The sequence below is a fragment of the Pinus tabuliformis genome, chromosome 2_2 (genome assembly GCF_031772625.1).
Source record: "Pinus tabuliformis cultivar Carrire ecotype Pingquan chromosome 2_2, CPIR1, whole genome shotgun sequence".
In the NCBI taxonomy this organism is placed as follows: domain Eukaryota; kingdom Viridiplantae; phylum Streptophyta; class Pinopsida; order Pinales; family Pinaceae; genus Pinus; species Pinus tabuliformis.
This window is the reverse complement of record NC_142300.1, coordinates 801,769,813-801,776,978: the sequence shown is the minus strand read 5'-3', so window position 1 is coordinate 801,776,978 and position 7,166 is coordinate 801,769,813. Positions and strand designations below refer to the sequence as shown.

At 51.4% G+C, this 7,166-nt stretch overlaps 1 non-coding gene across 1 annotated transcript in view; it reads right to left on the bottom strand.

The window, feature by feature from the left end:
- Positions 1-267, bottom strand: part of LOC149195241 (25S ribosomal RNA) — a 3,260-nt gene extending 2,993 nt beyond the window's left edge. Inside the window, exon 1 of the ribosomal RNA XR_016255217.1 lies at positions 1-267. This exon is cut by the window's left edge and continues 2,993 nt beyond it. This is a non-coding gene — a ribosomal RNA (25S ribosomal RNA).
- Positions 268-7,166: the final 6,899 nt, after the last annotated feature.

Genomic DNA, 7,166 nt, shown 5'->3' with positions numbered 1-7,166 from the left:
CCCTCCTTGCAATTTCAAGCACTCTTTAACTCTCTTTTCAAAGTCCTTTTCATCTTTCCCTCACGGCACTTGTTCGCTATCGGTCTCTTGCCTGTATTTAGCCTTGGACGGAATTTACCACCCAATTAGGGCTGCATTCCCAAACAACCCGACTCGCAAGGACATAGTCAACACGAGTTGATGACACGCGCTTATTAGGAATTCCTCGTTGAAGACCAATAATTGCAATGGTCTATCCCCATCATGATGCAATTTGAGAAGATTTCTTGATCCTCTCGAACTAGGAATAAAAACTCGTTGGTTGCATCAGTGTAGCGCGTGTGTAGCCCAGAACATCTAAGGGAATCACAGACCAGTTATTGCCTCAAACTTCCATGGCCTAAACGGCCATAGTCCCTCTAAGAAGCTGGCCACGAAGGGGAACCTCCGCGTAGCTAGTTAGCAGGTTCAGGTCTCGTTCGTTATCGAAATTAACCATACAAATCGCTCCACCAACTAAGAACGACCATGCACCACCACCCATAGAATCAAGAAAGAGCTCTCAATCTGTCAATCCTTACTATGTCTGGACCTGGTAATTTTCCCCATGTTGAGTCAAATTAAGCCGCAGGCTCCACTCCTGGTGGTGCCCTTCTGTCAATTCCTTTAAGTTTCAGCCTTGCGACGATACTCCCCCTGGAGCACAAACACTCTGATTTCTCAGAAGGTGCTGGTGGAGTCCTTAGAGTTCCATCCACCGATCCCTGGTCGGCATCGTTTATGGTTGAGACTAGGACGGTATCTGATCGTCTTTGAGCCCCCAACTTTCGTTCTTGATTAATGAAAACATCCTTGGCAAATGCTTTCATAGTGGTCCGTCTTTCATAAATCCAAGAATTTCACCTCTGGCAATGAAATACGAATGCCCCTGACAGTCCTTATTAATCATTACTCCGGTCCCGAAGGACAACACAATAGGACTAGACTCCTATCACGTTATTCCATGCTAATGTATTCAGAGCATAAGCTTGCTTTGAGAACTCTAATTTCTTCAAAGTAACAGCGCCGGAACTGCGACCCAGCCAATTAAGGCCAGGAGCACGCCGCCGACAAAAGGGACGAAAGGGCAGGTGCAGACCGAGTAGGCAGACCGTACCTTAGGATTCCTCTCCGGAATCGAACCCTAATTCTCCATCCCCCATCACCACCATGGTAGGCCTCTATCCTACCATCGAAAGTTGATAGGGCAGAAATTTGAATGAAGCATCGCCAGCACAACGGCTGTGCAATCCGTCAAGTTATCATGATTCACCGGAGAAGTGGGCAAGCCCACCCCGGCCTTTTATCTAAAAAATGCATCCCTTCCACTTCAAAGGGCATTATGGGCACTCTCTTACTGAGAGCCAACCTAAACACCCATCAAGTAAAAGAGATGTCGAAATATCATGTAAAACTTTTATGCCTTGCACCTCTTGCATCCCAAGAAGGAAGCATACGCAACATGCCAAGGACATGGCGAACAAATGGGCAAACCTGCCAAGCCACAACGCACCAGGGACACTTCAGAGTTTGCAGCCATGGCCCAACCAACAAGAAAAAAAGCAATCACTCACCCACTCCCTTATAAATGATGCCTCCAAAGTCCTCCACGCCCCGCACGGAGGCCACCTAGGAGTCCACCCGGACAACAACAATGGTGGACCTCGATCACCCGATCTCCTGCGGTAGCCTCGATGCAAAGGAAACAAATGGAGAATGACCAACCACGCAACCTCTATATTATAAATGAGCCACAACTCTCACCGCCCCACACCGAGGCCACCTAGGAATCCACCCGGATAGCAGCAACGATGGACCTCGATCTCCCGACCGCCTGCGGTAGCCTCGATGCGAAGGAAAAGGAAGGAAAATAAAAAGAGGATGACCGACCACACAAATCCTATCATAGAGAGGCCATGCAAACCTCCCCGCGCCCGCACCGATGCCACCTAGGAGTCGACCCGGACAGCAGCAATAGTGTACCTCGATCGGATGATCGCCTGCGGCAACCTCGACACAAAGGCAAGGGAAGGAAATCATACAAGACAAACAAAGCCCGCAACCTCCCTCAAAAATTCCCCCCAACCCACCCCTCCCCACACAGGGGCCACCTAGGAGTCCACCCAGACAGTAGCAATGATGGACCTCGATCGCGTGATCACCTACGGCAGCCTCAATGCAGAGAGGAAACGGAAGGAAATAAAACAAGACCAACCGAGCCCACAACCTCTCTTAGAAATGCCCCCCGACCCTCCACGCCATGCACCGAGGCCACCTAGGAGTCCACCCGCGATAGCAGCAACGGTGGACCTCGATCACTTGACCGCCTGTGGCAACCACGATACGAAGGCAAAGGAAGGAAATAAATGCAAATCAAGAGGGTCGCTACACAATACAAGAACACATATCCAAATAGGAGGAGGGATCGGGAAGCTCCACACCCCATGCACCCTACGTACAGGCAACCTAGGGGATTTCCCATAGCTTTACTGAACGGATGATGAATAATTTTCCCCTACGGCCACCTCCACGCAAAGTAGGGAGGTTGAAGCGTTCCACCTCAAAATCCTTCTTCCAGATAGCCCCCACCAACGATGACTATAGTAGCAAGCCTCCTCCCCATTGGACCACGAGCACATACACAATTGAAACTACAAGTGCCCCCCAACCCTCCCCGCAGAGAGGCCACCTAGGAGTCCACCCAAACAGCAGCAACGATGGACCTCGATCACATGACCACCTCCGGCAGCCTCAATGCAAAGGAAATGGAAGGAAACAAAACAACAAGACCAACCGAGCCCAAAACCTCTCTTAGAAATGCCCCCTGACCCTCCACGCCACACACTGAGGCCACCTAGGAGTCCATCCGCAATAGCAGCAAAGGTGGACCTCGATCACTTGACCGCCTGTGGCAACCATGATGCGAAGGCAAAGGAAGGAAATACATGCAAATCAAGAGGGTCGCTGCACAATACAAGAACACATATCCAAACAGGAGGAGGGATCAGGCAGCTCCGCACCCCGCGCACCCTATGTACAGGCAACCTAGGAGATTTCCCACAGCTTTACCAATCGGACGATGAATAATTTTCCCCTACGGCCACCTCCACGCAAAGGAGGAGGTTGAAGCATTCCACCTCGAAATCCTTCTTCCAGATAGCCCCCACCATCGATGACTATAGTAGCAAGCCTCCTCCTCGTTGGACCACGAGTGCATACACAATTGAAACAACAAGTGCCCCCCAACCCTCCCCTCCCCGCAGAGAGGCCACCTAGGAGTCCACCCGGACAGCAGCAACGATGGACCTCAATCACATGATTGCCTGCGGCAGCCTCAATGCAAAGGAAATGGAAGGAAACAAAACAACAAGACCAACCGAGCCCACAACCTCTCTTAGAAATGTGCCCCCCGAACCTCCATGCCACGCACCGAGGCCACCTAGGAGTCCACCCGAACAGCAGCAGCAGTGGACCTCGATCACTTGACCACCTGCGGCAACCACGATGCAAAGGGAAAGGAAGGAAATAAATGCAAATCAAGAGGCTCACTACATAATACAAGAACATATCCAAACAGGAGGAGGGATCGGGTAGCTCCGCACCCCACGCACCCTACGTACAGGCAACCTAGGGGATTTTCCACAGCTTTACCGACCGAATGATGAATAATTTTTCCCTACAGCCACCTCCATGCAAAGGAGGGAGGTCGAAGCGTTCCACCTCGAAATCCTTCTTCTAGATATCCCACACCATCGATGACTATAGTAGCAAGGCTCCTCCCTGTTGGACCACGAGCGCATACACAATTTAAACAACAAGTGCCGCCAAACGTCCCCGTAGAGAGGCAACCTAGGAGTCCACCCGAACAGCAGCAACGATGGACCTCGAACGCATGACTACCTGCGGCAGCCTCAATGCAAAGGAAACAAAAGGAAACAAAACAACAAGACCACCTGATCCCACAACCTCTCTTATAAATTCCCCCCGACCCTCCACGCCATGCACCGAGGCCACCTAGGAGTCCACCCGCCACAGCAGCAATTGTGGACCTCGATCACTTGACCGCCTGTGGCAACCATGATGCGAAGGCAAAGGAAGGAAATAAATGCAAATCAGGAGGGTCATTGTACAATACAAGAACACATATCCAAACAGGAGGAGGGATTGGGCAGCTCTGCACCCCACGCACCCTATGTACAGGCAACCTAGGAGATTTCCCATAGCTTTACCGACCGGACAATGAATAATTTTTCCCTACGACCACCTCCACACAAAGGAGGGAGGTCGAAGTGTTCCACCTCGAAATCCTTCTTCCGGATAGCCCCCACCATCGATGACTATAGTAGCAAGCCTCCTCCCCTTTGGAGCACGAGCTCATACACAATTGAAACAACAAGTGCCCCCCAACCCTCCCCACCCCACAGAGAGGCCACCTAGGAGTCCACCCGGACAACAGCAATGATGTACCTCGATCGCATGATCTCCTGCAGCAGCCTCAATGCAAAGGAAACAGAAGGAAACAAAACAACAAGACCAACTGAGCCCACAACATCTCTTAGAAATGTGCCCCCTGACCCTCCACGCCACGCATCGAGCCCACCTAGGAGTCCACCCGCGACAGCAGCAATGGTGGACCTCGATCACTTGACTGCCTGCGGAAACCACAATGCGAAGGCAAAGGAAGGAAATAAATGCAAATCAAGAGGCTCGCTACACAATACAAGAACATATCCAAACAAGAGGAGGGATCGGGTAGCTTCGCACCCCCGCACCCTACGTACAGGCAACCCAGGAGATTTCCCACAACTTTACCGACTCGATGATGAATACTTTTCCACTACGGCCACCTCCATGCAAAGGAGGGAGGTCGAAGCGTTCCACCTTGAAATCCTTCTTCCAGATAGCCCCCACCATCGACATAGCAAGCCTCCTCCCCATTGGACGAGGAGCGCATACACACAATTGAAACAACAAATGCCCATAAACGTTGTGACTTAACATTTCCAACCACAAAAGCCTGCCACGCACACAAGATGCAAGGGAAAAGCCGACCCCTTGATCAAACATATGGGCCAACACATCTATCAAAACCTTAGAGCCAACGCAACCACGAACGATGTGCACTTTGAAAGGAATTCCAACCCTTGACTTTACAATAAGGAGAACATCACCTCTCATCGCCCAACGGAAAAAGCAAGCAAGAGGGAGGGTAGGTGGTTTACAATCAAAACCATTCCATGTCCCTCTTAAATGTATGCATCTGAACCGACAATGCCAACACGAAAAGAGTACAAGCACAAGACACCGGCACCATAAACAACCGAACAATGAAGAGGCTAGCCATCACAAGGAGCCACACCACAACCACCCATACAACTCGCAAAACTTGGAGCAGAAGGGGAATTGTTCAGATATGCCTCCCGAGACAAGCATGGCCAACATTACCGCTCATGTGCTACCGAGTGGTTATGGAGAGAAGATGAAAATCAGACACCCTACAAACGACCCAAGGCCATTCTTGAGGCAAACCCGAAAAACCAACTCAATTACCAACCCACCTTTCACACGAAAAGAAAAACCCTCTGCACCAAATAGGGAGGAGGTGAACAATATAATGAGGAGCCAATTTCAATGGAGCCACAAATGGCTACCCAGCCCAATCAAAATTATTTATTTGCAACAACTGAGGGGCACCATAGCGACATAGGCACGACAGAGTTTTGGGGCTTCCATCTGGGACCGCAGCAATGAAGGCTCAAAGGAGCGCCGAGAAAACTTTCAACATTCTTATCTTGGGATGGGAAAGAGAGACGGGCATGGCCAACATTACCGCTCATGCGCTACCAATTGGGGATGGAGAGATGATGAAAATCAAACACCCTACAAACGACCCAAGGCCATCGTTCAGGCAAATGCGAAAACATAGCTTGATTACCAACCCACCTTTCACACGGAAAGAAAACCTGTCGTCGGTATCATCTGGAGGGGGACAAGGGGACCAAGATGAGCCAGAGAGCCAAACCACAATAGCCCCTACAGCTCCAAGAACTTAGAGAGAAATTTTCCACATATGCCTCCCGAGACGAGCATGGGAAACATTACCGCTCATGCGCTACCGAGTGGGGATGCAGAGAAACGACCGAAACGAAGCGACAAGGGAGAGCCGGGCAAATGAGCTACACGAACGTGCACAAAACCAACCTCGGGTCACAACTTATCATTTTTTGATACGGGCTCATTCGCCCGTGCGCGCCCTTGACCGAATGGCCCGCCCAAATGAGTTCACACGGATGCCCTCAAACGACCCGCCCGAATGATTTTGCATGGGCGCCCGAATGACCGAAACGAATCGACAAGGGAGAGCCAGGCAAACGAGCTGCACGAACATAAACAAAGCCAACCTCGGGTCACAACTTAGCATTTTTTGATACGGGCTCGTTCGCCCAGGCTCGCCCTCGCCCGAACGACCCGCCCGAACGAATTCACACGGGCGCCCTCAAACGACCCGCCCGAACGAGTTCACACGGGTGCCCTCAAACGACCCGCCCAAACAAGTTCACACGGGCGCCCTCAAACGACCCTCCCAAATGAGTTCACAGAGGCGCCCTCAAACGACCCGCCCGAATGATTTTGCATGGGCGCCTGAACGACCGAAACGAACCGACAGGGGAGAGTCGGGAAAACAAGCTGCACGAACGTGCACAAAGCTAACCTCGGGTCACAACTTAGCATTTTTTGATACGGGCTCGTTCGTCCGGGAGCGTCCTCGACCGAATGACCTTCCCGAACAAGTTCACATAGACTCCCCCAAACGACCCACCCGAACGATTTTGCATGGGCGCCTGAACGACCGAAACGAAGCGATAAGGGAGAGTCGATCAAACGAGCTGCACGAACGTGCACAAAGCCAACCTCGGGTCACAACTTAGCATTTTTCGATACGGGCTTGTTTGCCTGGGCGAGTGCTCGCCCACACGAGTTCACACAGACGACCTCAAACGACCCGCCCATCCAATTTTGCATGGGTGCCCGAATGACCGAAACGAAGTGACAAGGGAGAGCTGGGCAAACGAGTTGCACGAATGTGCACAAAGCCAACCTCGGGTCACAAATTAGTATTTTTTGATATGGGCTCATTCGCCCGGGCG